The sequence below is a fragment of the Triturus cristatus genome, chromosome 6 (genome assembly GCF_964204655.1).
Source record: "Triturus cristatus chromosome 6, aTriCri1.1, whole genome shotgun sequence".
In the NCBI taxonomy this organism is placed as follows: Eukaryota; Metazoa; Chordata; class Amphibia; order Caudata; family Salamandridae; genus Triturus; species Triturus cristatus.
The window spans coordinates 242,792,715-242,816,991 of NC_140589.1; positions in this window are offsets into that span (position 1 = coordinate 242,792,715).

Genomic DNA, 24,277 nt, shown 5'->3' on the forward strand with positions numbered 1-24,277 from the left:
AATGAAACAAATGTGATGTAGAAGGCTGGCCTGTGCTCAAATGCCCATGGAAACTAAGGCTTATGTTTCCAGAATCTAACTATGCAAGAATGTTTGTAGCTAAATTTGTGATAAACTTTTCAAGCAGTATGCATTTTTGTGGGAACAAAGGACCGGAATCTACTTAATGACAAGGGGTGCCACCTGATTGGTTCAGGGAGAAAGAAGTTTGCTTCAATGTCTGCAAAATATATTCATGTCTTTTATAATAGTGTGCGTTTTTAGTTAGCTTCAATGCTTCCCTCCACACCATTTTTCCTAACCCTTTTTCATTGATGGTTGTTGCTACTGCTACTACTGTCCTTTCTTTGCCTGTTCTACTTGATGCTCAATTTTTACAGATTGGTATCGCAACTGTACCCTGTTTCAATTTGATTTACTGAGACTCGGCTGAATTTCATGAACTACTCTTCATGGGAATTTCTGCTGCTTTAATTTGGTTTTAAGCACTATGCTCCTCTGATCTCATTCTTTTCTGAAAATTCGAACTCTTCATGGATTCTAAACACAGATCCTTATCTTTAGATATTGAATTATTCCTTTATGCAACATGTTTGTTGCAATATTTGATGATTTATTCTAACCAATCTTTTTGATTTTTGATAAAATTATTCTACTTATGGATTAATCGAAATAAAAACAACCAAAAAGGCTGTACTAATCTCTTCATGAAAATAAAGGTTTTAGAAATGTATCAAAAAATCACTGACTGACCTTAAAACTGTTAATGCAATTTAACTTTGTAATGCTTGATTTGGAGGTCAAGGGAGCCCTCGACCTCCAGGGTCAAGCATGCCACTCCCCCGCTGCTGCTGTGATAGCTCACCGGTACTGTGACTCTGCCACAGTCCTCTAGCACACTAGATCGGAACTGCTCTTCAGATGATTGTACTTAGTATTTACCTGCATTGGAGTTCTGTTTCTGTGTGTTTTTTCCATGGCATAGGAATTTTGCCTACATTTGTGTTCCTGTTGCCTGCTGTTTTTCACCGCCCGATCCCCCTGTTTCTCACTCCCTGCCCTCCTGCCTCCCTGCCAGCCCCTCCCACCTCCCAGGACTACTCAGGGAGGGCACTGCTCAGCCCCAGTGAGTAGCCCTCGGCCTTCAGCATGCCCCTCTCCGCTGCTGCTTCGATAGATCACTGGTACTGTGACTCTGCCACAGTCCTCCAGCCCACTAGAGAGGACTCGCTGTTCAGGTGGATGCATTGTTCACTTTCCTGCGTTGTACATTGTATTTGTCTGCATTGTTGTTCTGTTTCCATTTGTTTTTTCTATTCCTTTGCAATTCTCCCTACATTTATGTTTCTGGTGCCTGCTGTTTTGACACCCCAATTCTGCAATATCCCCTTTCCCTGCCCTCCCGCCTCCCTGCCAGCCCCTTTCACCCCCCAGGACTTCTTTTGGAAGCAGCTTCACAGCTGTGCACCAAAAGGAAGCCCATCTGCACCCATCTGCACACTTTCACTCTGCGCAGCAACACAGCCACAGAACTCCGTGCCCAGGATCCCAGATGCATTGACAACTACTGCTGCCGCACATCCCCACACACCACCAGAGGACCATTCTCCTGCAAGCACTGCCGCTTTACCTGCCGCACTGAAGCAACCAACAACACCAGAGGCTCTGCAAACAGGACTGCGTCCACAACACCGACCAAGTCTTCTACGGCACAACTCAAGTGCATTCTACTCAACACACAATCACTCTGCAAACATGCCATGGTGATCAGCGACAAGATCTCATCCCTCACCTCAGATGTCATCTTCATCACAGACACCTGGCTGAATACAGCCTCCACACCAGACATCATCATTGCCATCCCTGAAGGCTACAGCCCTGGAGAAGTGTGGCTCAATGGTTAGCGCGGAAGACCTCGATGCAGAGCACTGGTCCGGGACCAGGGTTCGATTCCCGTCGCGGCAGGGTCTCGGGCTATAAATTCCGCGGACCGGATATTCTCGCCTCAGTGACTGTTCTAATCATGGGTCCCACGCTGCAACTCTGGGCAATAGCTTGCTTAATCTCCACAACGGCCCCAACAGTGCTGGGATGCCTGGCCTTCACCATGGGGGTGCCCAGGAGTGGACACCTCATATGGAAAGCCAGGAAGGGTTCCTTCAGCGGTATGAATACAGCGCTGAGATACCCGTAGTGGTGATCAGCGCTATATAAAAAAAACTTACATTTACACCGGGACTGAACCAACAAACTCAGAGACAGAATTGCCGTCATCTATAAGGACATCATCAGCTGCGAGACTTCCCCAGACAACTCGACTCTGATAATGAAACATCTCAACTTCCAACTCCATATAGACTGAAAAAGCACCTTCAGAGGTACCCTTGCCTACAGACCACCAGGACCATGCCGCAGTATCTGCAACACCATCCCTGACCTCATTGACCCGATTCCCATTGAGACCGAGCACTACATCTTCCTAGGAGATCTTAACTTCCCCCTTAATGACCCCAGCAACACCTACACAACCAAACTCCTGGAAAGCATGAGCAGCAGCCTTAAGCAACTTGTCACTGACCCTACCCACATCACAGTACACACGCTCAACCCCATTTGCACCTCCAGCGACAGAGTCAAGTATAAACACGTCACACAGCTCACCTGGAGCTATCACTACAGAGTCCACTTTATCATCTTAGGATCTATCAGCGCTAGCACAGTGCCCCCCCAGCTTCATGCGCAGAGACTGGAAAAAGATATCAGCAGACCAGTGGAACTACGCTCTCAACTCCCACCTTTCAGACAGAACATCCAACCCAGAACAGGCTGCAAAGTATTTCTCCCAGTGAATCACAGAATGCCCCGGCACAATCGCCCCTACCAAGTCAGCCAAATCCAAAGGACCTACCAGAAGAGGCAGCTGGTTCACCAAAGAGCTGGAATCCACTAAATGCAACTGCCAGCAACTAGAAAGGAAAAGACGCACTAGTAAAGAAACAAGTGACCATACATCCTTCAAGAAAGCACTCAACCAGTAGCACCGCCTCCTGAAAGAAACAAAGAAGAACGCCCTGGCATACTGCATAGAAGCCAGCGCAACCCGCAGCAAAGAGGTTTTCGCCATCGTGAAGGAGTTCTCTAACCCCACACCTGCCGAGAATGACATCACCCTCTCTCAAGAACTGTGTGACACCCTGGTGGCAAGATCTCAGACATCCATGCAAACTTCTAACCCCCCACCGCTGACATCATCAACCTGCTCACACCCATGAATACAAACCTGCTCACACACGGGGACCCTCTCACAACTCAAGCTACTATCTCCATCATGGACATTGTGCACTTGGGAGCACTTACAGACCCATATCCCGACCACATCTTGAACCTTGAGAGAAAGACGATTGATGACGAGCTCAAGAAAGTCCTGAACACCTCCATTACCTCAGCCTCCTTCCCTAAGGACTGGAAACACACTGAAGTGAGGCTCCTTCTGAAGAAACCATCCACCGACCCAGCAGAAGCTAAGAACTACTAGCCCATCTCTCTGCTCTCCTTTCCAGCAAAGATTCCCGTGGAGGCCATCAACCAACAAGTCACCGAACACCTGGAACATAACAAACTCCTGGATCCCTCTAAATCCAGATTTTGAGCCAACTACAGCACAGAGAGAGCCCTGATCGCAACCACCGATGACATCAGGGCCCTCTGGGACCATGGTAAAATGGCAGCCCTCATCCTCCTGGATCTGTCAACCGCCTTTGACACGTCTCTCATCACATCTTGTTCAGCAGACTCCACCACATTGGAATCCAAGGAAACGCCCTCAAATGGATCATGTCATACCTCAGCAGAAGAACACAGAGAATCTGTCTCCCACCATTCACCTCAGAACCCAAGAAGATCATCTGTTGCAACCACAAGGATTGTCCCTCAGCCCCACCCTCTTCAACACTTACATGCCTCCTCGGCCAACATCATTAGATCACACAGACTCAACATCACCTCCTACACTGACAACACCCAGCTCATACTCTCGCAGACAGAAGACCCCTCCACCACCAAAGCCAACTTCCACAGATGTATTATGATTGTTGACGACTGAATGAAGGACAGCTGTCTCAAGCTTAACAAGGACAAGAAAAAAGTCCTCATCTTTGGGAACAACACCTCCCCATGGAATGACGCATGATGTCCTACAACTCAACCCACCCCCTCGCCTGACAGACCACACCCACAATCTTGCCATCATCTTGGACAGCAATCCCCTTGCATGCTACGCAAGATATTTAGGTGGCTCCCAGTCAACACCAGATGGACCGTCATACATACCTTGTCATCAGTAGGCTGGACTACGGGAATACACTCATCCTCGACCTCTTCAGAAGGGCCCACATCACACCTCACCTCAGAAAGCTACACTGGCTCCTAATCTAGAAGAGATGCCAGTTCAAGATGCTGACCCAGGCAAAACCCTGCACAATGAAGGACAAGCATACATCAACAAATGCATGACCTTCTACCAGCTGACCAGAGACCTACAATCTGCCTCCTTCATCCTTGCAACACTTCCTGGATTTGCCGAGCCAAAAGTGGAGGATGCTCTTCCTTGCATCTTACAGGTAAAGCATGGAACAATGTTCTGTGGATGATGTCGTCTGTGAGGAAATTTGAGATGTCATCAGTGATACCATTAGTGATGTCAGTGACCATGCCATGAGTGATGTGATATGTGAGCACTGCGGGGCATAAGTTATAGTTAGCTCAGGTAACTATAACTGTGAAATTGCTGGTTTTGTACGAGTGAAATGTGAGCCTGAATATTAAGTCCCTGTAACTTTGGTTTTTCTGTGAATTTCTAAGGGTTTTTTAAATTCTATTTTCTAACTATAACATCCCTGTAACCTTTGTTTTTTTCAGTGAATTCCTAAGGTTTTTTTAATTCGATTTTGTGTTTATGGACCTGGAGAGTGCATTCAATAGAATCAACTGCTCCAAAATGTGGACCATTCTTGATTAGATTGGCCTGCCGCAGCATTTGTTTGACTTTTTGTGTGCACTTCATTGGAATGTTTCAGCCAGGGTGAGGTATGGCACAGATTGAGAATGCACACAACTGTCTTCACTAGCTTGTGGTGTCAGTCAAGGGTGTGTTGTGGCCCCAATTTTTTTCCTCGTATATAAAAATGATCTAGAGTCCTCTCTTATTAGTAATTCCCGCACGCCAAATGGGATCCGGGCCCTTGTTGATAACTTTGTATCCTTTATAGCTAAATTGAACCTGGATACCAACATAATAAGGTCCCATTACATGGTGCGCAACCCCTGCCACAGTAAGGTGAGACCTATAACTATTAAAAGCGCTAATATCACCAAGGTCAGTGAGTGCCCCTATTTGGGTGTAACTTTTGATTCTAACAATAACTTTGTGACTTGTCTCTCTGATAGATGTTCATGATTTAACAGCGCAGTGGGGGCTCTATTTAGTATATTTACTAGAGTAGGCAGCAAACCTGTTGGCCCCTATTGAAATATATAAATTAAGATATTTACCCGTTCTTACGTATGGGGCAGGAATTTGGGGTTATAGGGATTGAAGCAGCCTCAAGAGGGAGGAAAACTGCTTTTGAATACGGTTGCTTGGTCTTGGTCCGGGTAGCTCACGTCATTTTATGAAGGACAAACTAGGTCTGCCCTATGTTTAAGATCTGATGGGGCTTGCCCTTCTACTTTTATGAATATCTATCTGGAGCAATCCGGAGGCCTCCGTTAATCATGATATTATTGAGGACTGCCTGTTTTGTGATCATGGCTTAAGAATCGCATGGCTGAATTACCTACAAAAAACATTGAAAGTCATTCGTAGACCTGATTTGTTCTTTAACTGGGAATTCATATTGAAGTGAGAATCCGCTATGGTTTAAGATTTATTTTTAACAAAGGAGTTTCGAACATGGAAGATATGGAGCTATGGGTTTACAATTGACACCTGGGGTAGAGCCATATTTGCTATATGTAAACAACATAAGAGAGAGAGCTCTATTGACAAAGTTGATTTTAGGTACCATAAGATGCAATTTGTGCTTCCCTCTTGGCCAGTTTGATCCAAAGAACATTATGCTCTGCTCCTGTGATGTAGTCGCACCCCAAACATTAGCACATTTTATGTTCTTTTCTAAATTTTCTGAGGTGCCGAGAAACATTTTATTATCACCAATACTCAAAAACTTTGGCTTTTGTCATTATAGACCTCCCATATATTTCCTACGGACGCTTCCGACTCCCTGCGTGACCTATTCGGTGGGCACCTATATTGGCTCAATGCTATTGCTTTTTAGAGTCTGTCAAGCTGATCAGATTTTTCGTATGTTTTTAATCACATTCAATGACAAATATTAACTTGGTGATTTTAACTTTTTTTGTTTACTTTTATGATCATATATTATAATCGAAATAAAGTATTGAATTGAAATTGAGCAATTCTATTTCCTAACTATAACACTCCTGTAACCTTTGATTTTTTCAGTGAATTTCTAAAGTTTTTTAAATTATATACCCTACCTGTAACCTTTGAAAATGAGTGTGCGAGTGAGTGCAAGAGTGCCTTTGTGCGTGTGTCTCTATGAGTGTGTGTGCGTGTGTTTTTGTATGTGAGTGGATCACTGAGTGTGTGAGTGGGTGCAATCACTATCTGAGTGAGTCTCTGACTGTTTGAGTAGATGTATAAGTTAGTGCATGAGTGCCTGGGTCAGTGAATGGGTGCTTGAGTGTTTGAGTGGACTTGAAAATTGATAAAGACCGATAACATGCCAAGTGAAGCTTGCGGTTAGAGACCACAGGCAGGGTCTGCACTAGTAGCCATCATTCATGTTTGAAGGACTATTTCTGTACATGGTTGAGAAGGTTGTGTCAGTACATGCTTACATATCTCAGTAAACCTCAATAAGTGCCATGCCATGTTTAAGTAAATATGCTGGTATGTACATGCATGCTGTAATATCTCTATGGTTGCATAAATGTGTACATCAGTGGCTGCACAAATACGTTAGTGCCCGGGTTATGCAATAGAGAGCTATGTAGGTGTCACTGCAAATACCTTTGAGTCTGATGCATGCATAAATAGTATCTGGTGAGTGACCGAATGTATAAGTGGTTATGTAGCTGTCTCGGTAACTGTAAGAGAGGCTCTATGCGTTTGTGAACATCTATGTCAATTGTTTTAGGGATGGCATACTCTATGTAGTACTTGGCATAGAGGCCTGCAAGTGTGCAAGTAACTTATTCAACTCAAAAGGATATCTGTCAATATCCTAAGCACAAACTAACATCCTTTATGGCATACCCATGGCATATCTTAGAAGTATGTTATTGGCACTAAAAAGAGGGGTTTCATTTCAAAAAGACATATATCATACAACTAAAGCTTGCAGTGAGAGTGCATAGGCATGGTCTTCACTAATAGCCATCAAGCTATTTCTCTGCATGGTTCAGAAGGTTATGTCAGTACTTTCCTACACATGTAAGTGAGTGTAGCATAACACCTGTATGAGTGCCATAAGATGTTTAAGAAGTAAATGTGCTGGTATGTGACTGTGTGTTTTAGTAGCTCTATGGCTGTCTAAGTGTGTATGTAATTGACTGCATAAATATTTCACTGCTTCTGTTAGGGAGCAGAGAGCTATGAACGTGTGACTGAAACCACCTTTGAATCTGCTGCAGGTAGAAGTAGTTTCTAGTAAGTGACTGAATGTATATGTGCTTTTTTAGCTCTTTGATTAGGTTGCAGACAGGGTCTATGCTTTTGTAAACATGTATATCAGTTGCTTTAGGGGTGCATACTCTATTGTACTTTGCATAGGGATCTACAAGTACTCAAGTAACGTATTCAACCCAAAAGGACATCTGTCAATCTCTTAAGCACAAAACAGCATCCTTTATGGCATATGTACAGCATATCTTAGAAGTATGTTATGTGCACTAAAGCGTGGGTTTGACACTTCAAAAACACTTATAACATCCCAAGTGAAGCTTGCAGTGACAGTGCACAGACAAGGTCTGCACTAGTAGCCATCACCCCTTTTGAAATTCTATTTCTCTGCATGGTTGAGAAGATTGTGTCACTGTTTGCCCACATATCTGAGAGAGTGAAGAAGTACACCTCTCTCAGTGCCATGAGGTGTTATAGTAAATTTTCTGGTATGTTACTGCTATAATACCTCTAGAGCTGTCTAAATGTGTTTGTAAGTGGCTGCAGAAATACTCCAGTGCCTGTTTTAAATGTAAATGTAAATGTATGCGTCTTGTAAAGCGCACTGCTGCCCTGAGGCGTCCTGGCGCTGTAGACCGCTGGGGAACTCGTCCTGGCTATCCCTGTGAGACGATCTCTCCTGGGTATCTCCAAGGTGAAACCAGGCATCCCCGGCGAATGTGGGGGGCCGTTGTGGAGATGAGGCAAGCTAATGCCCAGAGTTGCCGAGTGTGATCCCTGGTTAGAGTAGGCACCGAGGCGAGAATTATTGAGTCCGCTGGCCCTGGTCCGCGACCCTGCCGCGTCGGGAATTGAACCCTGGTCCCGGGCCATCCTCTGCTTCTGGGTCTGCTGCCTCTAACCAGTGAGCCACACCACTCCACAAAAAAATTGTTTTAGGCAATTCAGAGCTACTTAGGTGTGACTGCAACTAGCTTTGAGTCTGATGGATGTATTATTAGTTTCTGGTGAGTGACTGAATCCATACGTGCTTCGGTAGCTGTCTCAATAGCTGAAACTGAAGCTTTATGTTTTCTGAACATGCATATCAGTTGTGTTGCTTTAGGGATGGCATGCTCTATGCAGTGCTTGGTATATTGGCATGCAAGAGCACAAGTAACGTAGTGAACTGAAATGAACATCTGTCATCTTTTAGGCACAAACCAGCATGCTTTATAGCACACCTGCAACATCTCTCCGTGACTTGTGCATACTGAAACTTGGATTTTAGACTACACAAACAGCTTTTACATGGGAAATCAAGCTCCAGGTGAGCGTATACACAAAGGACATGTACTGCTAAGCATCCTCCTTCTTTGAAAGAGTAGCCCTCTACATGAATGAGAAGGTTGTACCAGTACTTGCCAACGTATCGGAGAACTTGTAGGAGTACACCTGTAGCAGTGCCATGAGATGTTTAAGCAAATGTGCCAGTCTATGACTGTCCATTCAAGTACCTCTATGACTCTCTAAATATCTATGAAAGTGGCTATAAATAAACACCTCAGTACCTGTGTTCTGGAAAGGAGAGCAATATAGATGTGACTACAACTATGTTTGAATCTGCAGCATGCACAAGTAGTGTCGTTTTGGTCAAAACTCTCTGTATAAGGGGCTGGGATGCATTGATAAAAAAAGCAATAGTCCCACGTTGCCGGTGTGTTTCACGATGTGTTCACTGTCCATCCAAGGGTGGTCCATCAAGAAATAAATGCCATAATCATGTCACTTATACAGGCTGGAAAATAACCTAGGGCCTCATTACGATGTTGGGCGGACATGCGTCTGCCTGACACCGTCTTGGTCCTGGGACCGACCGACTAATTACAATGTGATTGAACACTGTTTGGTTGCATACTCCCATTTCTCAATGGGAGCTCATGTTATGGGCGTAAATCATTTAGAAATGGGAGGTGCTGTTCATCCCTGAACCTCAAGGCAGGCACCTCAAGGTACTGAGGAAATTCGATTTTCGATCACGATCGTATTGAGCCTCCATTTTGTGCTCCACCACCATTTTGTGTTGCCCTCACTCAGGCAGCACGACGAACGAAGTCTTTTCTGCTTTTCCTGCAGTATTGTGTCAAAATAGCATTGTGCCTCTGTTTACAAAGCTGGTGTTAGAGACTGGCCGAATACACTAATCCCTGTCTGGTTTTTCTAATCCCTGTCTCAACTATCTGTTGGTTCACACTATTCTCTTCTGACTTTATCTTATCTTCTGGCCTTCGCTGTCCTCTGCTCGTATTCTCTCGTTTCACAACTGTCCTCCAAAACACACAAACGTATCTCGCCACCTGCAAGTCAGTTACAGACACGTTAATACCTTAACCTGAGGGGAGGGGTGGCAAACACAGTTGGAGGAGAGGCTTCTTCGGGTTACTCAATACTTTTGTTTTCCAATTCTTTCTATTGGCTCTGACTTACTTTCAGACTATTCTTATTGGTTTTTCATGTATGTTTTAGGTGTGTCCTTCGTTAATGTATATGTCACCTATGTACTATAAAAGATTGTGTGCCACGGAGTGAAGTGGCAGTCTCCTGAGAACATACCGTGTGTACTTCTAGGACAACTGTACTAGCTGCAGCTAATGAAATCTGATCTTTTACGCCGACAGAGTGTCCCCATATCTCTGTTAGCTGAAGCAGGAGAACCCAGGAGATGAAGGCGTACCCTGCGCCACCAGGCCCATAAGGTTTCTGGTTCTTCAAATGGCGCCCAACGTGGGGCGGCTTCAGAGGTAGTGGTTCTGCCTGAAGGTCGTGAGGAACCCCGCAAGAAAATTCTGGAGGAATTGCGAACCACGTCAAGCGACCCCTGTATGTCGAAAGTGGTCCGAAGGTCTTTTGCAGCGTGGTTACTCCCTCCTGACGGCTACTGATGACTGCTGCCCTGACTGCCGCCCTGCCTTGGCCCTCTTTTTGGTGATGTATGGTAAAGCGAGACGATAGACGGGCCTCTGTTGGTGTAAGAAGACATCTTAGTTAAGTATTGGTGGGTCGCTCCCACATTTGGTTCTTTGGTTCTTTGGTTCTTAGGTTCTTTGGTTCTTTGGTTCTTTGGTTCTTTGGTTCTTACGTTCTTTGGGTCTTTGATTCGGGTATTGCAATAACCGAAGCCGAGGGGTAAGTACATTTGTGCTGTGTTAATTGAGTTAACCCCCTTGATGTTTGTGAACAGTCCAGTGAAATAACGATGCCTGGTCTGACTAAGTTTAGGAAACTTTGTTGCTTTGGTTGTAATAGGGATTCCCGGCTGGAGGACTCTTGTCCGATTCCCTCGGTTGGAACTCCCACTTATGAGCTCTATTCTAAACATGGTGTTGGCCCCATTGCCTTTAACGAGACATGGATCCGATACACGAAGAATGATGGTGTTTTAAAATGGCCGGAAAATGGTAGTTTTGAGCCTGACATACTACATAATTTGGAAACTATTTTATTTAAAAGAAAAGCCCGGCCGGCAATGTTTGACTCTTTCCGCCTTTGGCGTAAGGAAGCCAAACAGAGAAAAATTAAGCAAGAAAAACGAGATAGGAAAGCACAGGGTATGACAATTATACAGGCTGCCCAGCAACTTAAAGATGATGAAGTTAACAACGCGATGGAAATTTCAGAGAGACAGCATCGTATGGCGATAGATAAATGCTATCCGATGTTGCCAGCTTCCCCTTCTGATAAAAGAAAGGATTTAGAGGAAGATCCCTTGATGTCTCACCTATTGAGATTGCCTCCGCCCTATGAACAAGGTGCTAATGCACCCCCATTGTTACAGCCTGTTCAGCTGCCAGTTGCGCCTCCGCTTGCTCCGGCTCTTCCACATTTGCCCCCTCAAGTATTGCCACCTCTGCCAGCTTTGCCTTCGACTCCTTTACCTTCATCTTCTTTGCCCTCTGCTCCCCCGGTAAATACTGATTTCTCTTTAGTTAGTTCGCCTAATACCTTGTCCCCTATCCTTATGTCCAATTCTCCGTCTATGCATAAACGACTCACAGATACGGTCTCTGGTCTTTTATCTCCTTTCTTTGAGGCTTTAAATGTGTCTCCGGCTTTTTCCGAAGACACTCTCGTAGTCAGTTCCCAGCTTCTGAAGAACGAGAAAGGTTGGACTCTCTCGCTCTCCAATGGATTGAGAAGGGTCCTCAGTATAGTGTACCTGACATTATGCCTACCTTCTCACAGTGGAATGCGCCTACGCAGAGATATGTTTTCAATGTTATGTGTGATACTCTTGTTAAAGGATGGGAGGATATGGACTTGGGTTCGGTTCCTCAGGGTCTGTTAGATATTCAGGCTAATTTTGATAAGGGACTCATTGTGGGTTCTAAGATTGAGGACGCTGTAAAGACACTTGTTACCTTTAGAACCTTATTTACCTCACAGACTTTTCTTGACTCCGATCCCTCAGTTAGGCTGACACTGAAAAATTACCCAATGAGAGAGGTTCCTCCAGTATGGAGAGAAGAGATTCCAGCAGCAGGTGCTAATCAAGCTATTCCTGCTCACTTCCAGCGAATATGGGTACATGTCCCCTGGAAAAGATCTGAAGTTTTGGCTCTTAAACAGTCTCTACTGGATCCTCGTAAGAACCCTGCAGGTTATTATAAAGAGTTGTCACAGACTGTTGATGCCTGCATCATGAATTTAGCAGATATTGATATGTTGATGGGGAATGTAGTCCCACAAGCATTATGGGCTCGAATTCGTAAAGAGAATCACGCACAAGAATTAGGTGGAGACTGGGATGCTATAATTGCCGCAGATAGAGCCCAAGTGGGTGGTGCAAAGCGAGAGTTCATGGGCTGTTTCTTCTTCAGCCCAAATATTGGCTACTGCTCAATATTATGAAAATAGAGATAAAGAAGAAAAAGATAAGCAAGAGAAAAAGACTAAAGAATTGAAAACTAAGGTTCTCTTGCAACAGGCTTATCCACCTCGTTATGCTCAGCCCCAGTTTCAACAGCCTCCACAGTTTCAGAGGGTGTATCAAAAGCCTGAGCCATATATTCCGCGACCTTTGTTAGGTCCTAATCAATGTGCCTATTGTAGGGAGGAAGGCCATTTTAAGAATAATTGTCCGGTTTTATTACAGCGCAATGGAACACTATCTGCTCCACGAGGTCGTGGTGGCCTCCAGTCAGCAAACAGAGGTAGAGGTCGAGGTATGTTGACCCAAGAACAGCGTTCCCTTCCTCCTTCTAATTCCGTGAACTACTTTGATCAGCAAAACGCTCGATCTACACAGTATTACAGTGAGGATTGTTATGTTGAAGGGGAGAATGAAAGACTTCATGCTAACTTAGGACAGCCATGGACAAAGTAAGGGAGTTGTGTCGATTCCAGTAGATCAGAATGGACCTTATGTTAATGTCACTACAATGGGTGTTTCAGAGCCATTTCTTTTAGATACTGGTGCGATGAGAAGTTTTATCATTCATTCAAAACTCCCTGGGGCACCTTTGTCTGGCTTAACGAATGTATCTGTAGGTTTTTCTGGCGCCCCAGTTCGTAATCCGGTTTCTTGCCCTTTGCCTATTTCAATTGGCCCTTATGATTTAGAAGTTCCGCTTCTCTTAACGAATGGTTGCGTCGAGAATCTATTGGGTTTGGATCTATTGAAAAGATTGCATGCAACGATATATTGTTCTCCTTCTGGTGTATATCTTACTTTAGGACAGAAACTGACTTCTCCAATGTATTTGTCTAAAGATCAATTCCCACCTGAATTGCTCTCTCTTCCTACAACGCTTTGGGCTATGGGTCCAAATGATGTTGGTTGTCTTGAAATTCCACCTTATGTTGTTACTCTCAAGCCCAATGCTGAATTGTCTTGCGTTCCTCAATATAGAGTTTCCACTGAAGGTGAAAGAGCGCTTTTGGAAATCATTCATGATTTGATTCAGAAGGATGTGGTTGAGGAAATGAGAGGTAACATATGTAATAGCCCTATTCTTCCTGTTCTTAAACGCACTGATCCTTCTCAGCCTCCTGTTTATCGCTTTGTAATTGATCTTCGGGAGGTAAACAAAATTGTTGTACCACAATTTCCTGTTGTCCCAGATATCACTGCGCTGTTGACAATGATACCTTCTACAGCAGTTTGGTTTTCTGTTATCGATTTGAAAAATGCTTTCTTCAGTATTCCCATTGCCGAAGGTAGTAGGGATATTTTTGGCTTCTCTCTTGGAGGCCGAAGCTTCCGGTTCAAACGCGCACCTCAAGGCTATTGTGAAAGTCCCTCTATTTATAGTCAAGCTCTGAAATGTCATCTTGATGCTTTTTCTTTGCCGTCTGGTGCTGCTCTCATTCAGTACATGGACGATTTGTTAATCGCTGCTGATTCAGAGGATATATGTAAGAATGTGACGGTTGCATTGTTGCGACACTTATCCAATCTTAATCATAAGGTTTCACCTTCTAAGCTACAATATGTTAGCCGAGAGGTTACCTACCTGGGTCATCTCTTATCAAAGAAGGGAAGACGATTAACCCCAGAACGTATCCAAGCAATTGCGCAAATGTCTGTGCCATCCACACAAAGAGAGGTACGTGCCTTTCTGGGCATTACTTCCTATTGTAGGCAGGGGATCCCTAACTTCTCTCTGTTGGCCAAACCTTTGTTGGCACTCACTTTGAAAGATACGCCTCGGCCCCTTCCATGGACTGACGAATGTCAGAGGAGTTTTACTGACTTATGTGCTGCTCTGTGTTCCGTTCCTGTACTAGGTACTCCTGATTACAGTAAGCCTTTTACGCTCTATGTTCATGAAAGAGAAGGTTGTACGTTGTCAGTCTTAACACAGCGATTTGGAGATAAACAGCGGCCATGTGCCTATTTTTCGGCTACGTTAGATCCAGTAGCTAAAGCATTGCCTAGTTGTCTTAAAGCGACAGCAGCAGCAGCAATTTCCATTCAACAGTCTGCTGGAGTGGTGCTAGATAATACTCTCATTGTTATGGTGCCACATGCAGTGGATACTTTGCTAAACAGAACAAAAACACAGCATCTTACGAGTGCTCATTTGTCTGGATATGAGCTGACGCTCTTGGCTAGTCACGTGCATATCAAACGATGTAACACTTTAAATCCAGCTACTTTGTTGCCTCTTCCAGAAGAGAAAGGTGTTCAAGAACAACATGATTGTTTCTTCTGTACTGAGGAAGAGACAAAAGGTAGAATTGACTTAACAGATACGCCATTAGTGAATCCGGATGGAACGCTATGGGTAGATGGTTCTTGTTTTAAGCTTCCTAATGGAGAGACAACTTCAGCCTATGCTGTTACTACCTTGCATACAGTCGTGGAAACAGCACGCATCAGACATAATTCAGCTCAGGCAGCTGAACTGATAGCTTTGACCAGAGCGTGTGTGTTATCCAAAGGAAAAAGAGAGAACGAGTATACCGATAGCCAGTACGCTTTTGGTGTGGCGTTCAATTTTGGACGTTTGTGGAAAGAAAGGGGATTCCTTACTTCCCACGGCACTAAGATACAACATGGTCAGTTGGTGACTGACCTTCTTGAGTCACCTGCTTTGCCTACCCAGATAGCAATTGTGATGTGTAGTGCGCATAAGAAGATTACTGACGATGTTGGTCGCGGGAATGCATTTGCGGATGAGGTAGCAAAAAAGACAGCCAGAGATGCTACAAGTCACATGTATGTTGCGGGCCCTGCAAATTGGGTCAGAGAAAGAGGAATGTATGAGGATACAGTAGAAAGTGTGAGATCGATTCAAGAAGAGGCTACAGAGAAAGAATTGAGTAGGTGGAAAGAAAGTACAGGAATGTTAGACGAGATGGGATGTTGGGTCGAATTGTCCGAGCACCAACGTTGGCTGTTACCAGACGCTTATGTACTATCTGTAGTTACTATGGCGCATGGTCCAGCCCACCTAAGTGCGAAGGGAATATGTAAGCTTCTAGCTCCAGTGTGGCAAAATGAAGGAATCCCAAAGTGTGCAGACAATGTAGTGAAACATTGTATTATTTATTATTTAATGTACAATCCGGGAAAGGGAACCCTAACTCCAGCAGGTCATTTTGCTCCTCCGACCTATCCATTTGAGGTGTTGCAAATCGATTACATTCACATAGAACGATGCAACATTCTCAAATATTGTGGTGGTATGTGCCTTTTCCAGATGGATAGAGGCTTACCCACTGAAAGACAATACTGCTTTATCTACAGCCAAAGTACTTCTAAAAGAGTTTTTTCCTAGATTTGGTTTGCCGCGCATTATCTGGAGTGACAATGGGAGCGAATTTGTGGGCCAAGTCATGCAAAAAGTTTGTGCAGGTCTTGGTATAAAACAGAAGTTCCATGCGGCAAACCATCCACAGTCAGCGGGTCTAGTGGAATGTTACAATGGTACTTTAAAGCTTAAGCTTGCGAAAGTACAGGCTAGTACAGCCCTTAGTTGGCCCGATGCCCTATCTTTAGCTCTTCTATCCACCAGAACGGCTGTGCATTCTCGTTTGGGACTTAGCCCTTATGAGATAGTTTTCAGTCGCCCAGCTAATGTATGGGGAGTCCCTCGCCCTAAAAAGTATTCAGACTTGCCATATCCGATGTTGATTGATTATTTGCACGACCTCCAACTAAATTGCGTGTTCTTCATCAACAGGTTCAGAGCACTTTGCCAGAGGCCTCCACAGACTCAGGTCATTCCATCCAACCAGGTGACTGGGTTTGTGTGAAGCCTCGCTGGAGAGAACCCCGTCAGGTTCTCTCGACCACTCGTACAGCAGTAAAGGTCGAAGGAAAGAAGAACTGGATTCACGGCGTACACTGCAAGAAGGTTCCTTTGCCTTTGTCTTTGCCCTTTGATCAGTGGGTCTGTAAGGGTATAAGTGACTCTGAAAGTGAGAAGGTTCCCCGATTTATACCTTTTAGTGATGCACGCTTGAATGGAACACTGTCAGAAAAAGAAAATGACGACATTCTCCAAGAAGCTGTACCATTACATTTTCGTCTGAATACCACAAATCCACGAACATTGTTTCAGGATCAGACTGTACCTGATAAGGCTCATTATGATTTGAGACCTAGATTGAAGAAGAAAACTTGAGATTCTCTCTTCCATGTAGTTTCTATCCCGGTTGCAGGGTCACGGTAGGTGTCTTGGTTGTGACCTGAGTAGTGCCAATAGGCCTGCAGGACTTGCAGTGTCATAGGACGGCAGGCAATTGTAACCAAGTGATTAAGGAAGATTGCCGTGAGCATCCATTTAGAAGATGGAGACTACATTAGGCGAAAGAGAGAGAAAGAACAAAATGAAAGACAATCATTGTAAAATAATGTACAGTCGTTTTAGTATAACATTATGTGTTTTTATATTATTGTGTATTTTGTTGGGGTGTATAGGTTGGATTGTTCATGCTATGCAGCAAAAAGTTGTCCCTTCTTCTATTACTATGCCTTCTTATTCTACTATCTCTCCGCATCTATTTCATACACTTCCTCAACATGAACTCATTAGAAGAACTGAATATTACAATAATTCATTTATCCAGTTATTGCACCAACACCAATTAGTAATTAATACAACCGATTGTTGGGTGTGTGGACTAATGCCTCATATCACAGAAAAAGGGATTCCGTTCTCTTATGAAGGTTCTGCTTGGGCTTATTTTGTAATTTTCTCTAACGCCTATCAAAGCCGATTTAAACGACCTGTCAGTTCCTATATTGGTGGTCCAGATTTCAGTCATAGTTCATTGATAAAGGGAATGGTAGCTATGGCTAAAATCATGGAAAATAGTAAAATATCTGTTGATGAGAGAAAGGCATATACTAATTGGAACGTCACTCGTTATATCACTAGCCTTAGCGATAAGGTTAAACAGGGAAAATCTCCACCAATTTGGACTGTACCTCATCAAGGCAATTTCTGTTTGCAAATAAATGGCCAGACTATTGACACCGAACAGAGAAAAAGCTTTTGTTCCCATACGTACATCCACTCATCTCAGAATTCGCCGCCGTTAGTGCCATCTCAGGGCACGTATTTCATCTGTCACGATAGAGCCTATACGTGGTTGCCGACTGATTTTTCTGGAACTTGCTATATAGCTTTTCTTCTTCCCCCTACATACACTGCTTCTTCAAATTTTCATAAAAACAGATATGGCAGAGGAATTATTGATTCCAAAGATACAGCAGGACAAGAGGGAGGAGACTTCCTAAAAGGATTTCTTCCTTTTTGGGGTCCTATGGCAAACAGCAGGAATATGAGACAACTGGTTCGTGTTGTAGAGACTACCATAGACATCACTGTAGGAGCTTTGAGTAATATCACAGCGGAACTACAGGCGGATCGTCTTATGACTTTACAGAACCGAGTTGCCTTAGATGTTATTCTTGCAAATCGTGGTGGAGTCTGTAAATTGATCAAATCAAGTTCAAGACAGAAGTGGCTCAGCACACAACTTAAATGCAAATATAACGGACAAAATTATTCGTCATAGTCAATGAACAAACAAATGAGTAGTGTATCCCCAAAGATTCACGATAAACTTCGAAGTCTTGAAGGTGAGTTTCTCTTTATTTGGTAATTCAGATTTTTCATTTAAAATTACAGCATACAATTCATAGCCAGTTCATAGCCGACGCGTTTCGTCCCAACGGGACTTCTTCAAGGCTATAAAAATACATATATAAAACATACATTATTATATACAATTAAAATTATCAAAAATGATAAAGAAGAACAGAAGAGACTGTTATTACTTCAAGACCTGAGGTATAGTCTTAACACAATTATTATACCCAATATGACCTGTGAATCTAAGCAGACTGGGGGATACAGCCTAATATGAAATGGAATTACACAATATTTTTGAAGCAATATATTTGAGCAGTTTAAAACAAATATTTTTCAAACAATTTTTTTAAAGCAATTTTTTGAAGGCATTTTTGAGGTTCTGACAGGATGTCCCTAATCTTTTTAAGTACAACAAGCAAAGTATATTTATATTCATTATTGACCTGCTAGTTCTTATTTATATTCATTTTTAATTTGATTCAAATTGATCAATTTGATATTATAGGCCAATTATAAGCCAAAGTTCTATTGGTGAAGCTTACTTCAGTTAATCCTATATAGTAATAACCAACATAAAAAAATGAACCTATTGTTTATTCAATTAAATTACAATTTTTTACATACCTTGCGAACAGTAATTTTAATAAAATCCACACAAATTAGAGTTTTCCATTTTCTCTTATTCTGTAATTATGCTGTCAGATGTATAAGATCTACGAAGAGCAGAGATTTGCGACAAATTATACGTCAGAATTACAAACAATTCACGAAGAGTTATTGTCTTGACTAAAAAACCATAACAATTACTCTGCTTGTATCTAAGTCAAACAATTAGTTCTTATTCTGACAATGTCAATAAGACTTATTAACATATTAAACTTATAAATTAAACAGTCAGCATCATTTACTCAGAACACGAACTTTATATACATGTGGTACAAGGAACATACCTCAATATTGGCCTAGACCCAGTGTAGGTATGGAGTGAAATGTAGAAAGGAAAGGTACGATGGCCTTGATCCTATCAAAAAGGAGGAGTTCATATTAAGAATCATTAAATTATTATTTTTGGATTTCGGTATATTGGTCTTACTATTCAAACTGTAATAAATTTATGTTAAACACTTTGACATATCAGATGTGTCAATTTGAACAATGTTTGATTAATTGGGGCTGACACTCCAAAACCCACGTTAAATATGAGAAAAGCCCATGCTATCCGAACAATCAAGAGCTCCAAACAAGAGATCGATTTTCTAGATCTTAGACTGTATGCCAAAGACGAAACAATACACAGCGACATCTTTAGAAAGTCTACGGCTTGCAATAGTGTCCTTCACGCCAGGAGTTGTCATCCTAAAGCAACTATCTCGGCTATTCCCTTCGGTGAAATGGTGAGGGCTCGCCGCAATTGCAGCGAGGATCACACATTCTTGACGCAAATACAAAAGATCAAGAAAAACTTTGAACAAAGAGGTTATGACAAGGACTTTTTACAGAGAGCAGAGGATAAGATTGTAAAAAAAGACAGAAAATCAACTCTCTCTAAGGCCAAAAGCAAGAAGGCTCATGCTGATCATTCTGTTTTGGCATTTATAACAGAATACAACTCATTGAGTGGACAAATATTTAATATACTTAGAAAAAATTGGCATATATTGACGTCAAACACCTCAATGGCCAATTTAGTCCCCACCAAACCTAAAGTAATCTACAGGAGAGGAAGAACTATAAAGAGTGTTGTCTGTCCTAGCTACATAAAACCTTTGAAAGCCTGCCAACAGACTTGGCTGCCTGCCAAACCTTGTGGCTTTTTTACTTGCGGCAACTGCAATGTTTGTAACTTGGGAGCAAACAAGACTGTCAGCTTCCAGTACAACAACTCAAAGACATTTGATATCAGGTCCTTCATCAACTGTAATACCACACACACAGTCTATCTTCTTAAATGTGCATGTGGAAAAGGATATGTCGGCAGTAGTATTCGCAGTCTCAAGACAAGAATACAGGAACATGTCAGGGCTATAAAGAATTGAGATGACAAATATCCTGTTTCGGTTCACATACATGAAACTCATCCGGAAAATACCATGATCACCTTCCATGCGATAGATCATGTTGTCAAAAATGAAAGGGGTGGCGACAGGACAGCGCACCTAAGACAAACTGAGGCACGCTGGATTTGTCGCTTACGTACGGTCTTATTTGGGCTTAATACCAACAATGAATTTCATCATTTCTTGTAGCAACATCTGTAGACCTGATTTTTGCATCTGATTATACCTCTAATATCAAGCTGAATCATTGAGTTGCATAGACATATCAATCTTTATCACACACCGTGACTCGAATATATATATATAATTTATACATTTTTTTATACATTTTTTCTCGGAATTCTTTCTCGAAAATCCCTTGTTTCCTTCAGCCCTAGACATCACTAGGCTTTGACCAACCTTTGGGATCTTACTCTCATGCGTTTCTGATTATGCAAAACAACACTGTCTATATATTAATTAATAATAGTATCATGCAGAGACATTGTCTCTTGGATGCATATGACAACCTTTTTTTGTGCATAGAATCAGGCCAAATAGAACTGTTGATAGTAGTCCTCCCACTATAGTCGACTTTGGGAGAGACATCTCATCAAATTTCAATAAACTGGGAATCATATTAATTCTGCTTATTCCAATGAATAATATTACACACTATTATTGATCGCCAAGTGTGTACAACCTAAGTGTATCACTAGATTTATTGTTCAATCTTTGCTCTATGACTCATGTTCTCGCAAAATATTACACCTTCGTCACCAACCACTATAATATGGTGGTTTAGTCGGCGCAATTTAAGCTTAGAAAAAGACAGATATGTATAACATATCTCTTTCATCCCCACCGGATTATCTAGAACGATAAAACGATAAAAAAGGTTTCCTTTTTCGTTTTAACAAAACACCATTACAATATGGCCGACAAGTTTGTTTGCAATTACGGTAACCAAATTCCTGATATGTCTAATGGTAATATTTATAGTGATCCACCACCTTTGAACACAAATCTAAAAGGGATTACTCAGACTTTATTTTTATATATATGTTAGATCATATACAGAATAAACAATCCCTTTTTCTTTTCGGCACCTTGAGCTGATTACGATGGCTCGCCACTACAAAATGGCTGACAGTATTTTCAGGGATAGTGTCCCACAATGTAACATTAGCATATCACTTGAAGTTCTATCTGAAGTTGGTGCCGTTTCGTTGAATAATAATACCAATCATCATCTTGGCCTTCACATACAATTATGCATTTCAGATATTGCTTTAATCCTTAAATATTCTTCATACACGATTAGGATCTTTGACGGTTCCAAGATGGCCGAAACGTTCGCGAAGGTGTTCCTTTTCACTACACGGTTACCGTTCTTTTCGCTTAAATCGGTGCATTAGTCACAGGTGTGGACAGTTAATCATGGATATATATAGAGGCCGGGTGCTCTTAGTCAATCTAGACCCCTTGGCATATACGGAGCACGGACCAGGCGATTCTGAATACATCGCATGTAAGTTTTAAAACCTTACGGTTTTCTGTCACAATTTTTGTTTAACTTTTACCCTTTTAAAAAAACATTTTCCATTAACGATAGTTATTTCTTGAAAACTATCTAGCTATCCTATATATTATAAGTTAAATTATTTATACGGTGCGGTTTTTCATACATGAGCGAGGGCAAGAAGAGCTAACGGCGACTTCATTTAGACGAGACAAGACATGCTTAACTAGCAACATCGGGTTTTGGCACAAGATTACATTGGGAATGCCCCCACTGAATGTGCGTCCCGTTTACTTACGTTGACCGATTTGAGAGCGCGAGTTGAGTACATACTAGATACGTCAAATTTTGTAATTTGAATACGTCCCAACTAACAGTGTAGGACTATGCAATAAACATCTTTTACAATTATAATAATGCCAATTTAAACAATAGATACATCTTAACTTGTTCGTGATACAGTTTGCAGAGCAGAGCACATTGCGCAAAAGTAAAAAGATACATCGCCTGTACTTCTCTTTAGAATTCAAATATGACCATCCGGATAGCATGGGCTTTTCTCATATTTAACGTGGGTTTTGGAGTGTCAGCCCCAATTAATCAAACATTGTTCAAATTGACACATCTGATATGTCAAAGTGTTTAACATAAATTTATTACAGTTTGAATAGTAAGACCAATATACCGAAATCCAAAAATAATAATTTAATGATTCTTAATATGAACTCCTCCTTTTTGATAGGATCAAGGCCATCGTACCTTTCCTTTCTACATTTCACTCCATACCTACACTGGGTCTAGGCCAATATTGAGGTATGTTCCTTGTACCACATGTATATAAAGTTCGTGTTCTGAGTAAATGATGCTGACTGTTTAATTTATAAGTTTAATATGTTAATAAGTCTTATTGACATTGTCAGAATAAGAACTAATTGTTTGACTTAGATACAAGCAGAGTAATTGTTATGGTTTTTTAGTCAAGACAATAACTCTTCGTGAATTGTTTGTAATTCTGACGTATAATTTGTCGCAAATCTCTGCTCTTCGTAGATCTTATACATCTGACAGCATAATTACAGAATAAGAGAAAATGGAAAACTCTAATTTGTGTGGATTTTATTAAAATTACTGTTCGCAAGGTATGTAAAAAATTGTAATTTAATTGAATAAACAATAGGTTCATTTTTTTATGTTGGTTATTACTATATAGGATTAACTGAAGTAAGCTTCACCAATAGAACTTTGGCTTATAATTGGCCTATAATATCAAATTGATCAATTTGAATCAAATTAAAAATGAATATAAATAAGAACTAGCAGGTCAATAATGAATATAAATATACTTTGCTTGTTGTACTTAAAAAGATTAGGGACATCCTGTCAGAACCTCAAAAATGCCTTCAAAAAATTGCTTTAAAAAAATTGTTTGAAAAATATTTGTTTTAAACTGCTCAAATATATTGCTTCAAAAATATTGTGTAATTCCAATTCATATTAGGCTGTATCCCCCAGTCTGCTTAGATTCACAGGTCATATTGGGTATAATAATTGTGTTAAGACTATACCTCAGGTCTTGAAGTAATAACAGTCTCTTCTGTTCTTCTTTATCATTTTTGATAATTTTAATTGTATATAATAATGTATGTTTTATATATGTATTTTTATAGCCTTGAAGAAGTCCCGTTGGGACGAAACGCGTCGGCTATGAACTGGCTATGAATTGTATGCTGTAATTTTAAATGAAAAATCTGAATTACCAAATAAAGAGAAACTCACCTTCAAGACTTCGAAGTTTATCGTGAATCTTTGGGGATACACTACTCATTTGTTTGTTCATTGACTATGACGAATAATTTTGTCCGTTATATTTGCATTTAAGTTGTGTGCTGAGCCACTTCTGTCTTGTGCATTTTTTGGGTCACACCAAATATTAGGGGCGCATGAGGGTCACGTCCCTGGCTTCTTGCACCACATCTCTTCTCATTAATAATACTGCATCACATTTTTTGATTAGTGCAGTCTTTTAGAGTGCCCTGACCTTCTCATCTCTTCTATATTGATCAAATCAAGTTGCAGTATTTATATACCTGATAATGCTACGACAGTATACCAGGCCATCTCTAAATTACATATCATCTCCGAATCGATTCATCAGGACGAAGGAGATTGGTCGTTATTGGGATGGTTTTGGGGACTACTGACCAAATGGGGTTGGAAAGTGCTAACATTCCTTGGTATGGTTTTAGCCATCGTTTTCTCCTGTTGTCTTTGTGTGCACTGTGGTCCCGCCATCTGCGACCTTTGTGCTATTGTGTGCATCCCAAAACCTAAGACACAAAGAACAGAGAATATTAGAATGATGTTAAAGCAACAGCTCGATGACCTCATGGCCATCGACATCGACTCAGATTAACGTGAGTCTGTGTAT